Below are 20,031 nucleotides of genomic sequence, written 5' to 3' on the forward strand. Positions count from 1 at the left end.
CCATCCGTTTTCTAGGAGTCACGTGAAAAAAGTAGAAAGACGTGTAATAAATTGTGATATATTTTATTTTGCCTAATATATCCCAACAGCATTATTTCAACATGCAATCTATACATAAAACGCATTCAGATTCTCTACATTCTTTTTCATGTAGAGCCTTCAAAATCCAGGGCATCTCACACCCACAGCATCCCCGACTGCTGCGTGCTAGTGCTGGACTGTGAGTGACCAGAGAAGCCACTGCATTAAAATATGGGGGTCATTGCCCTGCAGTGTGTGGGGAGAAGGAGGAGGCAGTGAGGGTCATTCCCTCTGCAGTGTGCGGGAAGGAGGAAGGAGTGGAGGTCATTCCCTCTGCAGTGTGCGGGGAGGAGGAGGCAGGACTGTGCTCGCCCCTCCTCTTCCAGGTTCAGGTCCTGCTGCTGGGACTCAGCGCTGTGTCTCTGGGAAGGGCCGGTCCAGGAGCTCCGCAAGTTACGGGAGAACCAGGCGGGTCCGGGGTCCAGCGAGGCCTGGGATTCAGAAGGGATGAAACGTTCCTCAACGCTTGGACACCGGCCCCCTCCCCCTGGGTCTTCCTGCTATTTCCTCCTGCCCCTCGCTCCCGCCTCGAGCCACCCCCTCGCGCTCCCCAACGCCCGCTCCTGCGCTGGTCATTGGGGGCAGTGAGAGGAGGCCAGAAGCAGAGGCGATGCCGGCGGGGAGCGGGCGGTGGGGGGGGCTTCTGGGAGCAGCGGACCCGGCAGCTGCAGAGCCAAGTGTGGGTGAGTGGGGGAGGGAGGAGGGTCCCCCCCTCCCCAGGCTCCACGTGGAGGCCTGGGAGAATCGGGTGGGCTTGAGGCTTTCACTGGATGGTAGCCAGCTTTGGATGCAGAGGCCCCACGTGATCTGTCCCCTCCCGTCTAGGCTTCCAGCACCTAGGGGTGGTGGGCCTGCTTTGTCCTCCCACCACTGACCTCCACCTGAGGCCCTGGACTTCCCTGTGACCTCCTCCCCCTTACCCCCTCCCACACCAGAGCCTTCTCTCCCCTCCCACCCGGGGCCTCCTGTCCCCTCCCACACTGAGGCCTCCTCTCCCCTCCCACCAGGGACCTCTTCTCCCCTCCCATCCGGCGCCTCCTCTCCCCTCCCACCAGGGACCTCTTCTCCCCTCCCACCCGGGACCTCCTCTCCCCTCCCACCCGGGACCTCTTCTCCCCTCCCACCCGGGACCTCCTCTCCCCTCCCACCCGGGACCTCTTCTCCCCTCCCACCCGGGACCTCCTCTCCCCTCCCACCCGGGATCTCTTCTCCCCTCCCACCCGGGACCTCTTCTCCCCTCCCATCTGGCGCCTCCTCTCCCCTCCCACCAGGGACCTCTTCTCCCCTCCCACCCGTGACCTCCTCTCCCCTCCCACCCGTGACCTCCTCTCCCCTCCCACCCGGGACCTCCTCTCCCCTCCCACCCGGGACCTCTTCTCCCCTCCCACCCGGGACCTCCTCTCCCCTCCCACCCGTGACCTCCTCTCCCCTCCCACCCGGGACCTCCTCTCCCCTCCCACCCGGGACCTCCTCTCCCCTCCCACCCGGGACCTCTTCTCCCCTCCCACCCGGGGCCTCCTCTCCCCTCCCACCCAGGACCTCTTCTCCCCTTCCACCCGGGACCTCCTCTCCCCTCGGGCCTCCTCTCCCCTCCCACCTAGGGCCTCCGCGGCTTTTAAAACCGTCTGCTGTGTGCTGTGCACGTGCTGGGAGCACAGTAGTTAAGCCGGGACAGTTAAGCTCCTCTAGTCACTGCCCTCTTGGAGTATACAGTTGAATCCGGCAAGTAGATCAATGAAATAAACACAGAATGATTGTAAAATACAGAACGCTGGGGAGTGGAGGTGCATGGTCTTACACGTGTTTATAATTCAGCCGTCCCCTAATCTGAGAAATCAAGGATTTCTGCATCGTGCCTGTGCCCGCTGAGCTGAGTTCTGCTGAGATGGCGAGTCCTTCTCTGGCTGGAGGCTGAGGGCAGGAGCTCTCGGTGAGAGGCTGCAGCCGGCAGTGCTGTGAGCTGGGCAGGGGTCAGCGCGGATGGCTGGGGCAGGGCAGGAAGCAGCTACTGCTTGAGGCTGACAGCACAGCAAGGCTGACAGCACAGCAAGGGGCCGAGCTCTGCCCGGTCAGGCTGGACCAGTAAGGGATCATCTTTCTTTTGAGGGCACGGAGACACCGTTGGAGGGATTGTGAGAAGGGTGGGAAGATGAGATTGAATTCCTATTCTGAATATGTCACATTGTGGAGGGCAGTGTTTCAAGCGCAGTAATGGCCATGGAGGGAGAACACCGCCCGGGCACACCCGGGGTGGCAGGGACCAGAGCCCCGAAAACCTGAGCAAAACTCGCAAAATGGGGAAAACCACCCATTTTTTAACGGAAATTGTGGGAACAGCTGTCAACGAAAAGAGTCAAACTCTAAAATATTTGAAGAGATTTATTCAGAGCCAAATATGAGTGACCATGGCCCATGACACGGCCCTCAGGAGGTCTTGAGAACATGTGTCCAAGGTGGTCGGGGCGCAGCTTGGTTTTATACAATTTAGAGAGGCAGGAGACATCAATCAAATACGTTTAAGAAATACATTGGTCTGCCCAGAAAGGCGGGACAACTCAAAGGGCGAGGTGTGGGGGGGCTTCCAGGCTCTAGGTAAATGTAAACAGTTTCTGGTTGACAATTGGTTGAGTTTCTCTGAAGACCTGCGATCAGTAGAAAGGAAATGTTCAGATCAAGATAAAAGATTGTGGAGACCAAGGTTCTTTTGAAGTTTCATAGTGGCTGCCCTTAGAGTCAATAGGTGACAAATGTTTCCTATTTAAATCTTTAAAAGGTGCTAGACTCTAGTTCATTTCTTCAGGACTGGGAGGGCCTGGAAGAAAAAGATCTAACCATGTTAACAGAGATTCTTTACAGATGTACACGTCCCCCGACAAAGGACAGCTTTGCAGGACCATTTCAAAATACGGCAAAGAAACATGCTTTTGGGGTAAAATATTTTGACTTTCTTCCTTGTCTCGTAATGTTATGCCTGAGTCAGATTTGGAAAGTAAGTCACAAAATATAGGGTCAAATAAAACCCATCTGATAAGAATTTATGGTTTGTAGGGCATGACTCCCCAGACTCCTTAGATAGGAATTTGAGTAAGAGTTAAAAAAAAAAAATCAGAGTCCTCACAGCATACATCAGATGACAAATATTTATTCAGGAAAGTCTGCTAAAACTCCGTAAGAATAATGATCATCTGTGGCTCCCTCCTTCCCCCACCCCAGCTCATCTTGACAGAAGCCCCACTCTTGGTGGTTGTGGCCAAGGAGACAGGGCTCGCTCTCCCCTCGGCTCCCGCCCGAGGGTCCCCTTATCTCACCAGGAGGGACAGATGCCAGCATTTCTCACCCCAGCACCCAGTTGAAGAGGCTAAATTCCTGGTGAGCATGATGGACAGCCCCCTTCCTCCAGCCAGTCCCTACTCATGGGATGGGGCTCTAGCCCAAGAACAGCGGGCTGAGAAGGCTGGGATCCAATTGCTGTGCCCAGCTCCACTGTAGGACACAGTTCTGTAAAAAGAGGCCAACTGAAAAGACCAGAGAGCAGGGCAGTCCACAGGGAAGAAAAGGTTGCTCTGAAGCTCTTCCCAAAGGAACTGGCTTTATTGGAAACAGCGTGGAGACATTCAAGCCTGAAGGCATGCTCTGAAATGATTGTTCCTCTTAATTAGGAGCAATGAATTGGTCTGTGAGGGCTGCCAGAACAAAGCACCGCAGACTGGGGGCTTAAACAGCAGAAGTTTCTCCCTCACAGTTCTGAGGCCCAGCGTCTGAGCTCAAGGCGTTGGCAGGTTGGGTTGCCTCGGAGGCCTCCCTCCTTGGCCTGTGGATGGCCACCTGCTCACTGTGTCCTCACGTGGTCCTTTTTCATCCCTCATGTCTCTGTGTGTGTCCAGATTTCCTCGTCTTGCAAGGACACCAGTCGCATTGGAATAGGGCCCACCCCCGTTGACTCATTTTAACTTAATCACCTCTTTAAAGGTCCTATCTTCAAATAGAACCATATTCTAATACGCTGGGGGTTAGGACTTCAACATATGAATTTGGGGGTAGAGACAAAATTCAGCATATGATCAACAAACTAATTCATTGCCCTGCTAGGTTGCTAGAGAGAACCAAGGTGACACTAAGAAGAGCCCTCGGGTGGGCGCGGTGGCTCACGTCTATAATCCCAGCACTTTGGGAGGCTGAGGTGGGTGGATCATGAGGTCAAGAGATAAGAGATCATCCTGGCCAATATGGTGAAACCCTGTCTCTACTAAAAATACAAAAATTAGTTGGGCGTGGTGGCACGCACCTGTAGTCCCATCTACCCTGGAGGCGGAGGCAGGAGAACCACTTGAACCCGGGAGGCAGAGGTTGCAGTGAGCTGAGATCGCGCCATTGCACTCCAGCCTGGTGACAGTGCAAGACTCAGTCTCAAAAAAAAAAAAAAAAGCCCTCCTCGAAGCAGACATTGAAGAAATGTAGGCCCAGGTCATTACTGAAAATCATGGAGCAATCAGTTGGTAATTAATGGACTTAACAGGTAGATGTGATGCTGCATAAGGTAGATAGCTTCACAGAGGGATCAAGGAAAGAGATAGCCAATGTCCCCACCAAAGCCACCACAACCCAGGGTGGCTCCGTGCATGCCCAAGGCTGAGTCCTCCAAGGAGCTACCCCAGAGGCTTCACACTGCAGGGAAATAAGCTTCACTGAAATAGTCTAGCCAAGTGACTCAACAAATAAGCAAAGAACAACAAAACCAAGCTACAAAGAGGGAGGAGAGAAATCAGCATGTAGCTTGTATACTATTACCTAAAACATCTAATTTTCAATAAAAATGTAGACATGCAAAGACATTCAAAGAAACAGGAAAATGAGACATGAGGAAAACACAGGAAACAAAAGCTGCCTTGTGAGGGCCTAGGTTTTTTTTGACTCTGATTAGCAGGAGGGCCTAGATGTTGAGGAGACGGAGACTTCAAAGCAGCCATTACAAACATGTTCAAAAAATTAACAGTGCTGTGCTCACGGAAGTGAGGGACACCATGACAATGCCTCATCAAATAAAAAACAACACAGAGACTGAAATTATTTTTAATGATAATCCTGGAGCTGAAAATAACTGAAATGGAAAAAAAAAATCTGGTAGGGCTCGTGAGTAGATTTGAACTGAAAAGTCAGCAAACTTTAAGACAGATTGGTAGAAATTATGTTATCTTAAAAATAGAGATAAAAAGAGATTTAAAAAAGGAATAGAACCTCAGAGAAATATGTGAGCCCTTTAAGCCCCCCAGCATATGCATAATGAAAGCAAAAGGAGAGAAGAGAGATAAAGGAGCAGAAAAATATTCAGAGAAATAATTGCTGAAAACTTCCCAAATTTGCTTAAAAATGTGAATCTCTCAAACAAGTTCAATGAATCCCAAAAGTGGGATAAATACAAAGAGATTCACACTCACACATGTCATAGTACAAATGTTTGAAGCCAAAATGAAAATCTTGAAAGCAGAAAGGATGAATGAGTTGCCGTGTCCAAGAGAACCCCAAAGGGCTGATAGCTGGCTTCTCCTCAGCAGTAATGGAAGTCAGAGGGCAGTTGATAGGGTTTGGCTGTTTCCCCACCCAGATCTCATCTTGGATTCCCATGTGTTGTGGAGGGACCTGGTGGGAGGTAATTGAATCATGGGAGCAGATAGGTTTCCCGTGCTGTTCTCATGATAGTGAATGAGTCTCATGAGATCTGACGGTTTTAAAAAGAGGAGTTTCCCTGCACAAGCTCCTTCTGTCTCTCTCTGTCACCATGTGAGGTGTGACTTTCCCCTTCTGCCATGGTTGCGAGGCTGCCCCAGCCACGTGGAACTGTGAGTCCAGTAAACCTCTTTCTTTGGTAATTTGCCCAGTCTTGGGTTTGTCTATGTTAGCAGCATGAAAATGGACTCATACAGCAGTGGAGTGACATGTTCAAAGTGCTGAAAGAAAAAAAACCTGTCAATCAAGAGTCTTATATCTGGCAAAACTGTCTTTCAAAAATTAAAGCAAAATAAAAGCATTCTTCAAAAAAAAATCTGAGAGAATTTATTGTGAAAAGGAAATCCCTCAGGCTGAAAGCAAGTGAAACCACAAGGAAACTCAAATCCACAAAGAGCATCAGTAAAGGTAATTATGTAATTATAAAACACAGTAGACATGTATATTTCTTCATTTTCCTTCTCTTAACTGATTTAAAGAGCAGTTGTGTAAGACAGAATGTGTATAATTGTACTGTTAGCCCTGTAACATGTAGAAATATAATGTATTTGACGAAAATAGCATGAAGGATGTGATGAAGGCAAAGTTTTATTGGAGTCAGGAAAGGACGCCAGTGACTCGAATCCACAGGACCAAATGAAGAGAAACAAACATGGTGAATAAAAAGAAATAGAACTTGCATATAAATGAATATGTATCCTCCTTCCTTTTCTCACCTTCTTTAATGAACATGAAATTATGTAAAGTGGTAATTATAACAATGTATTTATAACATATGTACATATAATGTGTATAACTATAATAATATAAAAGAGAGGAGGGAAGAATACACCTAACAACAGGGCTCCTGAACTAGTGAGACAAAAACCAACAGAATGGAAGAGAAATAGGCAATTCAAAAACAAGGACTGCAGACTTCAATACACTACCTTCAATTATGGGTGGACCAACCAGATAGAAAATCAACAAGTAAACAGAAGACTCAAAGAACGCAATAAACCAAACAGACCTAACAGACATCTGTAGCATGCACCACCTAACAACAGAATTGAAAATTCTTCTCAAGCGCACATTGAACATGCTCCAGGATAAACATGCTAGGTCACAGAACAAGCCTGAATACATTTAAAGGATAGAAATCATATATTATTCAGGCTTGTTCTCTGATCTAGCATGTTTATCCTGGAGCGTGTTCAGAATGGAGTTAAATTTGAAATTGATGGCAAAAATACATTTGGGAAACTCACAAATATGTGGAAATTAAGATACTCTTAAATAACCAAATGTGTCAAAGAGGAAACCATGAGGAAATAAGGAAGTACTTTGAGATAAATGAAAATGAAGATATCACAGTACAGAAACTTATGGGATGAAGCTAAAGCAAGGCTTAGATGGAAATTTATAGATGTAAAAGCCTATATTTTAAAAGGAGACAGATCTCACATCAACAACCTACTCTTCTACCTTAAGACACTGGACAAGGCATAGCAAACTAGACTCAAATAGAAGGAAGCAAACAAAAGAGATTAGAGCAGAAGCAAATGAAATAGAGGATAGAAAAGCTACAGAGAAAATAAACACACATAATTGGCTCTTTGAAAATATCAATAAAATTGATGAACCTTTAGCTTGACTGACTAAACAGGGTCTCAAATTGCTAAAATCAAGGATAAAAAAGGGGTGGCCAAGGTGGGAGGTTAGGAACCAGCCTGGGTGACATGGTGAGACCCCATCTCTATAAAAAAAAAAAGAACAAAAAAGAGAATATTATCTTACAGAAATATAAAGGATTATAAGAAAACACTATGAACATTGCCCACAAATTAGATGAAATGGTCAAGTTGCTATAAAAACACAAACTACCAAAACTGATTAAAGAAAAAATAGAAAATCTGAATTGAACTGTAATGAGTAGAGAGATCGAATTAGTAACCAAAAACCTCCACAAAGAAAAGTTCAGGCCCAGATGGCGTCATTGAATTCTACCCAACACTTAAAGAGGAATTAGCACCAGTCCTTCACAAACTCTTTCAAAATCTAGAAGAGGAGAGAACATTTCCCATTCCATGAGGCCATATTACCCTGAAGCCAGAGCCACAGAAAGATATCATGAGCAAGGAAAACTACAGAGCAGTATCTCTTATAAATAGAGGTGCAGAAGCCCTCAACAATAGATGAGTTAGCAGAATCCAGCAATATATAAAGAGGATTATACATCATGACCAAGCAGGACTCACTCCAGGAATGCAAGGCAGGTTCAGCATTCAAAAATCAGTTAAGGTAATAGACCATATCAATAAAATAAAGGACAAAACTGCTATGATTATCTTAATAGACCCAGAAGAAGCATTCGACACAATTTAACACCTCTTCATAATAAAAACACTCAATCAAATAAGAATGGAAGGGAAATTCCCCAACTTGATAAAAGGCATCTGTGAGAGAACTACAGCTAATGTCACAATGCTGAAAGACCCAACACCTCTCCCTGGAGACCAGGAGCAAGACAGACACATCCACTCTCAACACATCTAGTCCACATTGTCCTGGAAGCACTAGTCAGGCAGTTGAGCAGGGAAATCAAAAGGAAATGGCATCTATGTCAGAAAAGAAGAAGGAAGATGATCTCTGATTTGCAGAAGACATGATCTTGTAGACGGAAAATTCTAGGAAATCCACTAAAAAGGGGCCAGGCGCAGTGGCGCATACCTGTAATCCCAGCACTTTGGGAGGCAGAGGTGAGCGGATCACTTGAGGTCTGGAGTTCGAGACCAGCCTGGCCAACATGGTGAAACCCCATCTCTACAAAAATACAAAAATTAGCCAGGCATGATGGCAGGTACCTGTAACCCCAGCTACTCAGGAGGCTGAAGTGGGAGAATCACTTGAACCCAGGAGGCGGAGGTTGCGGTGAGCCAAGATCATGCCATTACGCTCCAGCCTGGGTGACAGAGCAAGACTCCGTCTCAAAAAAAAAAAAAAAAAAAAAAATCCACTAAAAGAAAACTCATTCACAGAAATAAACAAATTCAGCAAGGTTGAAGAATATAAGATCAATATACAAAAAGCAAATGTATTTCTATACTGTAGAAATGAACAACTAAAAATGAAATTAAGAAAACAATTCCAGCCAGGCATGGTGGCTCACGCCTGTAATCCTAGTATTCTGGGAGGCTGAGACAGGAGGGTGGCTTGAGGCCAAGAGTTCAAGACCAATGTGGCCAGCATATCGAGACCCTGTCTCTATTAAAAAAAAAAAAAAAAAAAAAGGCTGGGCATGGTGGCTCACGCCTGTAATCCCAGCACTTTGGGAGGCCAAGGTGAGTGGATCACCTGAGGTCAGCAGTTCGAGACCAGCCTGGCCAACATGACAAAACCCCATCTCTACTAAAAATACAAAAAATTAGCTGGGCGTGGTGGCAGGCGCCTGTAATCCCAGCTACTTGGGAGGCTGAGGCAGGAGAATCGCTTGAACCTGAGAGGTGGAGGTTGCAGTGAGCCAAGATTAGGCCATTGCACTCCAACCCAGGCAACAGAACGAGACTCTGTCCAAAAAAAAAAGAAAGAAAGAGAAAACAATTTCACTTACAATAGCATCAAAAATATCAAAACATTTCAGAATACCTTTAACCAAAGAAGTACAAGGTATAAGACTTAACAAGACTTTTATACTGAAAATGATGTTCACCATTATTAGCGACCAGGGAAAGTCAAATAAAACTGCAGTGTCACACCACTGCTTGCCACAGAGAGGACTATAATAAAAAAAGAGAGATAATAACAGGTGTTCGAGAGGAGGTGGAGCAATCGGGATCCTCATGCAGTTGTGTGGGAATGTAAAAATAATGCCACTGTTACCGGATGGGATGTCTTGACTGTGAGTTGTCCAGGTTCTTGGTGCATTGAACAAAGAATTGAACAAAATGTACAAACAAAGCAACAAAAGAAAGAAGCAACAAAAGAAAAAAGCAACAAAAGCACAGATGTATTGAAAGTGCAGATTTATTGAAGCGAAAGTGCACTCCACGGAGTGGGAGCGGGCTCAAGCAAGCAGCTCAAGATCCCCAGTTGCAATGTTCTTTAGGGTTTTCTAAGCGAAAAGAATTTGGTAACACCCCTGGGTGCCCTTTAGAGGCCTGTGACCAATCAGAGGCTGAAGCAGAGATGTGGCCCGTGGTCAATCCGAGGCTGACGTGCAAACTTGTCTGTCTTGTTATCACCAGAGGGAGGCTGTGGTCTGTGTGCTCCCCAGTCCTGCCTGGAAGTAACTGCACCTGCTGTTCTTTTGCTTATGCCTTCGCCCTTGGTTACCCTAATTCCCTATCCTCCTGCCTCACAGCTGCTTTGGAAGACAGTCTAGCGGTTCCTCAAAATGCTAGGTATATGCACCCAAGAGAACTGAAAACATTTCCCCACAAAGCTTCTCCGGGAACATCCTGGCAGCACGGCTCTTAATAACCAAAAGGAAGAGAAAACCTCAACGTCCATCAGCTGATGAATGAATAAACAAAATGTTGTACATCCATACAATGAAATACTATTTGGCAATAAAAAGGAATGAAATTCTGATATTGCTACACATGGTTGAGCCCTGGAAACCTTATGCAGAGTGGAAGCCAGACGCGAAGGACCACGTGTTGTGTGATTCTATTTACATGAAACGTCCAGAATCAGCAAATACAGAGACAGAAAATAGATCAGTGGTTTCCTGGCACTGGGGTAGGAAGTAGTTAGGAGTAATGTCTAAGGGTTTCTTTTGAGGAAGATGAACATATTCTGAAACTAATTCTGGTGAGTGTTGTACTCAAAGTGCACTAAAGCTCACTGAATTGTGCACTTGAGATGAGTAAATTGTCTGGCGTGTGATTTGTGCCTCAGTCAGGATATGGAAACATTTTCAGTTCCACAAAGAAGAAGCTGGAAGAGAGTGATGGTGTCTGCTCCTGCAGTAGTCCATGAAGAGAGGGTGCCCTCTTGGATTTAAGTGGATTGGAGAGGAAATATTCCAGAGATTTCTTTTTAAGAGGTTAAATGGACTGCATATAGCAATGGATAGCATAGATCGGGGTCCCCAGGCTCCATGCCATGGACCGGTACTGGTCCGTGTCCTGTTAGGAACCGGGTGCACAGCAGGAGGTGAGCAGGGGCCAGTGAGCATTCCCTCCTGAGCTCTGCCTCCTGCCAGATCAGCAGCGACATCAGAGTCTCAGAGGAGCGCGGACCCTCCTGTGAACCGCACGTGCGGGCGATCTAGGTTGCGTGCTCCTTATGAGAATCTAATGCCTGATGACCTGAGGTGGAAGAGTTTCATTCCAAAACCACCCTACCCCCAGCCTGTGGACGAACTGTCTTCCACGAAACCAGTCCCTGGTGGCAAAAAGTTGGGGACCTCTGATGTAGATGACTCCCAAGGCCTCAGGTCATGTCACCAGTCCCAAAGAGTTTGGAGTTAAAGTAAGATTGTCCTAAACTCATCACAGCTGGCTGTGGGCGTGTCAGCAGGCGTGGGGGAGGAGGAGTCCCCAGCAGAGGACTGAACCCCCAGTAGGAGGGGCTGCACCTGAACCCCCTTCCTAAGAAACTGGTGGTTGTCTTTGCAGGAAATTCTCTGGTCGCTGGCTCTCTCCGTGTTCACTGTTAATAGGTGACATGTCACCGTCCTATGTCAGACCCTCCAGTGCCCTCCCGTCTATGTGGGATCAAACCCGGGCTTGCATCTGGCTTGCACACACCCTGGCCATGCCCCGGCCTCCTTCCCACCTCAGCCTCCCTCACCCACTTGCCGGCCTCACAGGCCTCTGTCCTGTCCTCAACACGCCACGCTTGTTCCCACCTCGGGGCCTTCACACCGGCTGCTTCTGTGCCCCAGTGTTTCTGTGACAGCCCTCAGCCCTCCCAGCCGGCCTCTCTGAGTCCCCTTCTGACAAGGAGTGGGAGGGTCCAAGCCCCCAGGTTCGGCTGCCACTGCTGGTCAGGGGCCACTCTGGAGGCTGGAGAGGTGGTGGATGTGAGCGTGGACGGTGGGAGGGAAGCAGGGGCTGTCGGGGGTGGAGATGGCCTTTCCTCCCTGTCCTGCGGCAGCAGCGTCATCCAAGCCCAGCATCGGTCAGTTCCCAGTCAGGCATCACTTAATGGTGGGGTTGTGTTCTGAGAAATGTGTCCTTGGATGACTTTGTCATTGTGGGAACATCGTGGGGTGCGTTTCCACGAACTGGGAAGGTCCTGCCTGCTGCTATAGGGTGTGGCCATTGCAGCCAGGCCACAGACCTGTGCAGCGCGGGACTGTGCCGAACACCGCGGGTGGCTGTAACACAACAGTGAGGATTTGTGCGTCATGACACAGAAAAGCTACAGTAAAAATAAGGCACTGCCATCTGAAGGGGCCACTGTGAGGTACGAGGCCTGTCATTGACCAAAGCACGGCCATGCAGCCCAGGATGGCAGTTCCTCGCCAAGGGCCCGTTTGTGTCTGGTGTACGCTGTGTTCCGAGGATGACAATGATGGCCGATTAATAGAATTCTCATGTTGTCAGGATGACCAGGTAAGTGCTCTGTTGGTCATTGTCCTTTCTGGATCCTTGGTTGTAGACCAAAGAAGACAAGATAGCAGAACTGGAAACGGAAAATGCTGTCCTTCTCCTGAAATTGGCAGAGGTAATATTTTTACATGTTCTGCAGGCTGAGTGGAATCGTATCCAGTGGGGAGTGACTTCGTGTTGAAGTCAGCTTTTAGCCCTTGTAGAAGAAATACATTGGGGGTGACTCCCTGGGACCTTTTCTTTTTGCCATCGAGTGAGGTGACAGGGACCTCTCGGTTGCTGTGTGAAGTGTCTTCTTACACTGGACCAAGGTTGAGCTCCAAATTCCTGTGTGTCTCTGTGCTCACAGGTATTTAATGAGTAACAATTCAACAGGAACTCACACTTTTTCAAAACAGCTCTCTTGAGGTTTAGCGTACCAGGTGTGCGTACCATAAATTTACCCATGTTAAGTGTACAATTCAACGTTTAGGAAGTGTGTAGTTGTGCAACTGACTTGGTCATTTGTGCTGCTGTAACAAAATACCTGCGACGGAGACGTTTATTAAGAACAGGAATTTACCACTCACAGTTCCGGAGGCTGGAAAATCCAAGACCAGGTGCTGCATGGCCATTGGCGAGGGCCCTTCTTCCTCATCGATGGTGCCATCTCTGGCGCTGTCCTCACCTGGCAGGACAGTGGGGAGCACAGAAGGCCTCCGCCGGTTCCCTCCAGTCCGTCCACAAGGCACGGGTCCGTCCCCAAAGGCCCCGCTTCTCAACGCCACCACATCGGGGGTTAAGCTTCCATGTGAATTTTGGAGGTGGAGCATTCAAACCGCAGCAGCCACCATCACCACCAGCCAGGTGCCCGGCGTCTCCATCGCCCCGAAGGACCCCCGCCGGCGTGTTTCCGCCCCTTCCCACACCCCGTTGTTCCAGCAAGCCGCTCCTCTGGTGACTCTAGTGATCTGTCATCCCGGGATCAGCCCCAGAACACGTGAACGACGCTACGCGATCATCCGTCTGCCTCACCAAAGACAAACGTCTCTGGAAGATGACTCCGCTGTTTTTCTTGCAGGTTTGTTCTCAGAATGTAAAAGGAAGGGAGCACAAAGGGAGAACGCCCTTGGCACACATGGACTCAGGCTGTTCTTTTCTACTGTTTGCTGTTGCTACTTGGGGTAGGCTGAGAAGCGGCCACGGAAAGAAAGCAGGCCTGAGTCCCTGGACGCTTCTCATCAGGACATGAACCGGCTGGAAAAAGGACATTTGCAGATGCGGCTAAATTAATACTCTTGGGAAGGGAGAGTGTCCTGGGTTATCCTGGTGGCCTCTAAATGCCACCGTGAGTGAGTGTCCTTACAGGAGGGAGGCAGAGGAGTTTCCACACAGAGAGAAGGCCACGTGGGGAGGGAGGAAGGGAGCATTCCAGATGGGACTGAGTGTACTGGGCAATACAATCGCAGGCCAAGGATTGTAAGCACAGCCAGAGCTGGGAGGAGGCAGGAGGGGCCCTCCCCTGGAGCCTTCAGAGGGAGGCCCGGCCACACTTCGGGTTTGGACTTCTGGCCTCCAGAACCATGAGACGAGAAGTTTCTCTCGGAAGCTCCCAGGTTCCTGTAATTTGTAACAGTGGAAATAGGAAACCATTGTGTTCTCATCTTTAAATTATTACCCCTTTAGAATTCTTGGAATCTGAGCAGAATCAGAACCAAGTGGGCTTCCACTCTTCTTGACTGTCCTTGAATAACCCTGTCGAGTTTCGTTGGAAAAAAAAATGCAGTTGCACAAAATTTGCAGATTAATTAAGGGATACTCATACTACTTCTTAAATAAAGTATTTTCTGCGTTCATTTTTGAGCTCATTCTTTCCTGGGGCGTTGAGGCCCGGGTGTGATTGCATCATCATGCCCTTCCTAGGCACTGAAGACCAAGGCACACAGGCGGCAACACTGAGGCCCACAAAGGTGAAAAACGTTCCCACATTCACCACGACAAAAAGCTGTGGGACTGAGCATCAAAACTCGTCACCCAATTCCAGGCCACAGTGTTCTCTGGGAGTGCACAGTGTCATTCTACAGTAATGAAAACAGTTGGAAATAGGAACTCCGTCCAGCCTGAGGGCCTCACAGCATTTCGTGGCTTTATTAGAAGGGTCAAGACTCTTGATCAAGAAGGTCTCAAGGAACCTGAGGTGTCGTTGCTCTACAATCACACTCCAGTCTCCATCTTTGGCCAGGGACACAGGTCCTTCCGTGGAGGAGGGACCTCAGACCCCTGCCCGTGAGTGCCTGAGTGTAAGGCACTCAGAGATTGCAGAGGTAAACCCCTCGGCATCACATTCCACCAAAGCCTTCTCCAGCAGAACATGGACGGCCCCCGCTCAGGGTCCCTCAGGATGAGTGGCTCTCCAGGACGTCACAGCCTCTGCAGCGCCAGCAGCCAGTCGAGGAGGGGCTGTCCGTGTGGCCGCCGACCCCCAAAGTGAGTCGAGAAGCGGCTGTCGATGTGGCCACCGACCCCCAAAGTGAGTCAAGGAGGGGCTGTCGGTGTGGCTGCCGACCCCCAAAGTGAGTCGAGGAGGGGCTGTCGGTGTGGCCGCTGACCCCAGAGCGCACTCCCAGGCTTCCCATTTGGGTGTGGTCCAGAGCCTGGTGCTGTTGACCATGCCCTGTTGGTGAGGGCACTGCCCAAGCCCGGCGACTTTTCCAGTATCGTTTAGATGAGATTTTTAAAGGATCTTTTTTTAGCATGTAAGATCATTAGGCACACAGCCTGAAATGAAGCCATGGAGCCATGGCGTCTGCACTGTGAGCCCCTCGTGGTGGTTCCGGTCACTAGAAGGCCGATTTCCACGTGGTGACCCTGCCTGCTGCCTCCCCCAGGCCAGCATGTTCCACTGCCACGCAGACCGCGGCCTTGGTGTGTGATGTGCTTGGCGTCGAGGGCCCTGCAATGAAACGGCTTTTCCACTGGGACTCCTGGGCCGGGACGCAGGTGGAGCACCATCCACCACATGCACCTTGCAGATCTGGCGGCTGCACCGGGTCCTCCTGGCCCTCCCCGCCTCTCACCTTCCCCAAAGTGGAGCTTCCTGCCGGTGACTCATGCTCCTGCTTCCCATGTCGCCCCCACCTAAGATAAGTCCCGTGTCCCTTGCCCAACAGGTGGTGACTTTATTTCCATCCAACTCCATCCCTCAGCACCCCCAGCGCAATGCGACCTCCCTGTGCCCACGCAGGCTCGCTCCCCCGTCTTACTGTTGCCCACGGCCAAATCCCGCAAAGCCCAGGGCAGCCCCACGTTGAGCGCAGGCCATCCTGGCGCCGTGGATTTTCTGGGAATTGCCGTTCCACGCCCGGTGAGTCCCGGAGGCTCTGGAAGCGTGGATTTTCTGGGAATTGCCGTTCCACGCCCGGTGAGTCCCGGAGGCTCTGGAACACGGTTCCTAACACGCGAAGGCTGATGTTCTAACCCTCACGTGCGTGGTATTTCTTTCTTCCCCAGAGAGGATCTGAGCCTTTGGGGGCCGGGGGCTGCATTTTGCTGCAGCCTCTTCTTTAGTCAGATGAGGGCGGGAGAGGCTTCCCGGGCCCACCCTCAGGCCCCACGGATCCGCCCGGTGCTCTTGGCGGCCTCTTCACCCCCCGGGCTCTTGGGAGCCTCCCTCTCTGCAGTTCTCTGTTAACATCTTTGCACTCCTGAGGAGCTTCACCGGAGAATACGGCGGTTTTCTGAGCTAACCGCACCCCCCTCCGCGGCCGTCTTTGCTCCACAGTTAGTTTGGGTAACTTTGCAGCCTCCCTGCCCTGCTGGGCCCGGCTCGCCCCCGTCCCTCTGCTCCTGAGGCGCCGAGCTTGGCCGTCTCTGTGCCAGGACTCGGGCCTCGGCTTAGCTCCCCGGAGGCACCGCAGGCAGCGCGCGACCCTGAGCTCACACGCCGGCATCGCCGGCCTCACCCGCCGCCCCTCTTCAGGACGTTCTGCCTCCCCGCACCCGGCCGGGACCCTCAGGCTCAGCCCTGGGGATGCCTCCCCGACGGCTCCTGTGGCTCCGTGCCCCGGACGCCCCTGGCTCACCTGGACTTGCCCCCACCGTGTTCCCCGCTGCAGCGAGGCCCATGCAGGGGCTGTGTCTTCTCTCACGCGGCAGGTGCACCTGGGACAATCAGCAACCATTCTCTCCTCAGGGGAAAGAGGAGAGGTTCAGCTCTCCTCTGCTTCAGCTTCGAGGTTTTAAGACTTTAAATTGTCTTTGATTATTTTCTGTGCAATAGTACAAGGGAAACATTGAAAGGAGTCGCAGCGAGGCCCGCGGATTTCCACCCTGTACAACAAACAGCAGCGTCTGCAGAGAAACACACGCTCAGCCTTGAGCCAGCTGGGTCATGTCATTCAGGTAAAAACAGCTTCACCAGAAGCCAGAGTTTTAATTTATGCAGTGAATGTTTATGTTTGTTTCTGGTGAAATGGTTTAAATTATGCTTGTCAAAAGACATGTAATCTTATGGAAGTAAAAGAAGCCCTCATTGAAACCAGGAAAGCCCCTCGTGTGTTAGATACAAGTTTCCATCACAGGCCCAATCTGGTCTTCTTTAAAAGAGTATACCATCGTTACTATTTTCTTAAAAAACAAAACAAAACAAAACAAAACAGAGTCTCGCTCTGTGGCCCAGGCTGGAGTGCAGTGGCATGGTCTGGGCTCACTGCAAGCTCCGCCTCCCGGGTTCAGACCATTCTCCTACCTCAGCCTCCTGAGTAGCTGGGACTACAGGCGCCCGCCACCACGCCCCGCTGATTTTTTGTATTTTTTAGTAGAGACGGGGTTTCACCGTGTTAGCCAGGATGGTCTCGATCTCCTGACCTCGTGATCTGCCCACCTTGGCCTCCCAAAGTGCTGGGATTACAGGCATGAGCAACCGTGCCCAGCTTGTTTTCTCTCTCTTTTTTTTCTTTCTTTTTATTTGTTTATTTATTTATTTTGAGATGGAGTCTCACTCTGTCACCCAGACTGGAGTGCAACGGCACGATGCTGGCTCACTGCAACCTCGGCCTCCCAGTTTCGAGGGATTCTCCTGCCTCAGCCTCCTGAGTGGCTGGGACTATAGGTGCCTGCCACCATGCCTGGCTAATTTTTGTATTTTTAGTAGAGGCAGGGTTTCACCATGCTAGCCAGGATGGTCTCCAGCTCCTGAATTTGTGATCTGCCTGCCTCTGCCTCCCAAAGTGCTGGGATTACAGGTGTGAGCCACCTCGCCCGGCCAAAATCATTACTGTTTTCATAATCAATTGCGGATGGTGTTCACTCTGGGAGTTCTGCTTCTAATACATAGTAAACGGAAGACTAAACCTAAAAACACAACAAAACATAGGATTGGGATTCTGAGCAAATATCAGAAGGAAAAATACATTTTGGCCATGAAATGAATTATTTCAAATAGCTGTGGTAGTAGTTCAATTTTCTGAGTCAAAATTCTCATTTTAATCAAATTAAATCATTAAACTAAAATCTTTAGTTTATCAAAGTTCTCAATTTAATTTTAATGTTAAATGGTAGAAAACATGTTTATACATGTTAGATTAAATAGATCTGGTACAGCATGTCATCAGATGTGAACAGCTCCTGTTAAACTACTAATAATTTCTAGAAAGGAAAGTTAGAAAAATTGTTATTCCCTATAGTATATTTGGCAATTCTCCAGGGTGAACTTGTAGGAGGATATTTTTATACCTTTGGTTGAGAACATTGTTTTACCTTTTGTTTTAAACAATGTGACCAGCCTAATTACTACCACAATAAAACATCTGTAAACAGGATTAATCTGTTCTCTTTATTAGTCAGAATTAGAGATATCCCAGCCCCTCGTAAGCTGCATTAGTGTATTTAGAGTAGATTTATATAAAATTAATTTTCATTCTCTTCCAACTGAATAAAATTAATTGAATAAGTTGTATGTATAACTTTATCTGTACTCCATATAATAAAAACACTTTAGTTTTGATATTAAAATTTTATTAATTTGTTATTAAAATGTTTCCCAAACATATGAAAGCCATCTCCATTTTATAGAAAAGGAGAGATTTGACTAAAGGAACGAAGAGTACTTATTTAAGTTTAGTTATGTTCTTGTGATTTAAGAGCATCTGATATTAAATATTAAGCAGTAGTGTTCTGGTTCTGTCAAATCTTCCCATGGAAGATCCTTGAGATAATTTCAGGGCGAGAAGAGGACTTTCCACCCAGGACATCAGTTGCTTTGCTCCCAAAGTTCTCTAAAAGCGTTCGTATGTATTATGCCTGGAATTTTATTATGTACATTTACATGTTAAGTTGTTTTCACCGGCCCACGTGTTTTCCACCATGTGCTCGTGATAATTGAGCTTCCAGAAGGCAGGTCTGGAGAGTAGATTAGGAGGGTGGTCCCCATTTCACAGGCAGTGACGAGAGGCTCTGAGCCTGAGCCAGCATCGCGAGGAAGTCAACAACAGATGGAAACATGGCTCGCGCCCAGCATCGCCCCACCGTGCAGTGAGCGGCCCTTCCTACGGAAATTGGTGAAATACTTGACTTTCTGTTTCTTAAATACTTTAAGGGCATAAAATCACATGTACTGCTTTGAAAGTACAAATCCCAGCTGTACTGAGTCAGAACTTCTGTAAGTGAGCCGAGGCACGGGCAGCATGAAAACAGCCCTGGCGGGCGTCGACACGCCTGGGCCGAAGAACTTCTGCTTTAAACCCTTCCAGTTAACAACACATCCATTACATTAATTGTGTGGGTATGTTATTATTCTATAGAAACATATATAATGAATTCTTATGTAATTATACTGTGATCATTAATCATATGATTTTATGAATCATGTATGTTCTTATTTTATGGAAACTTAACCAGGATATACAGGCGTTTCATTCTTCTTCTCGGGCGCTCTTAAGAGATTGTCAGGATGAGTATCAGGACCGCGTTTCTGAAATAGTGACCACGGTGCAAAGAACACAGCAGAGCGCCGAGACCCTGCTAGGTAGGAAGGCGCCTTTCACCGAAGCCGGGCCAGTCCACACTCCAGAGAAAGGTTTGCAGTTTTAAGACAATGACTGTCTAGAATTCAAGTTTCCATTTCTTCTTCCTTTTAGCTGACACCAAATTCCACAGGTGAGAGTAGGCACTGTGTGACTCGGCCACGCTGGCGCGTGCACTGCTCCCTCCCAGCTCCCACTGCAGTCCCACTCGCTAGAGGAGCCCCTTGTTCTCCTGATCACCGCAGGGCACTTCCTTGGCCTTGACGGTCACTGCTGAACTGGCACCTGTGTCCACGTTGGGTGTTCTGTGTCAGAGTTTCCTATAATATGACGTGAGGTGTTTTGTGTTTTTTTTTTTGTCTTATCAGTTCAGTTCTTTCTTCATTTCTAAGAATGCCACAGCATTTTGGCTACTCTTTTGTTATAATGGATTTATTATCTTCAGCTACTGTGCTTGAAGCCGTGGAAGAGGTTACTTTGGTTCTGCAGTTTTAAACTCATCATCCAAATTGCACTATCCGGCCAGGCCCAGTGGCTCATGCCTGTAATCCCAGCACCTTGGGAGGCCGAGGCGGGCAGATCACATGAGGCCAGGAGTTTGAGAGCAGCCTGGGCAACAGGGTGAAACCTGTCTATACTAAAAATACAAAAATCAGCTGGGTGTGGTGGCGCATGCCTTCGATCTC

General features: G+C 48.7%; 1 long non-coding RNA gene across 1 annotated transcript; it reads left to right on the forward strand.

Moving 5' to 3' along the window:
- The first annotated feature begins 638 nt into the window (after positions 1 to 638).
- LOC129476787 (uncharacterized) lies at positions 639 to 19,314 on the forward strand. Its single transcript, XR_010117203.1, has 5 exons — positions 639 to 764; positions 12,394 to 12,459; positions 16,603 to 16,724; positions 18,761 to 19,104; positions 19,221 to 19,314. It is a non-coding gene; the product is annotated as an uncharacterized lncRNA (long non-coding RNA).
- The last annotated feature ends 717 nt before the right edge of the window (positions 19,315 to 20,031 follow it).

The sequence above is a fragment of the Symphalangus syndactylus genome, chromosome 2 (assembly GCF_028878055.3).
Source record: "Symphalangus syndactylus isolate Jambi chromosome 2, NHGRI_mSymSyn1-v2.1_pri, whole genome shotgun sequence".
NCBI lineage: Eukaryota > Metazoa > Chordata > Mammalia > Primates > Hylobatidae > Symphalangus > Symphalangus syndactylus.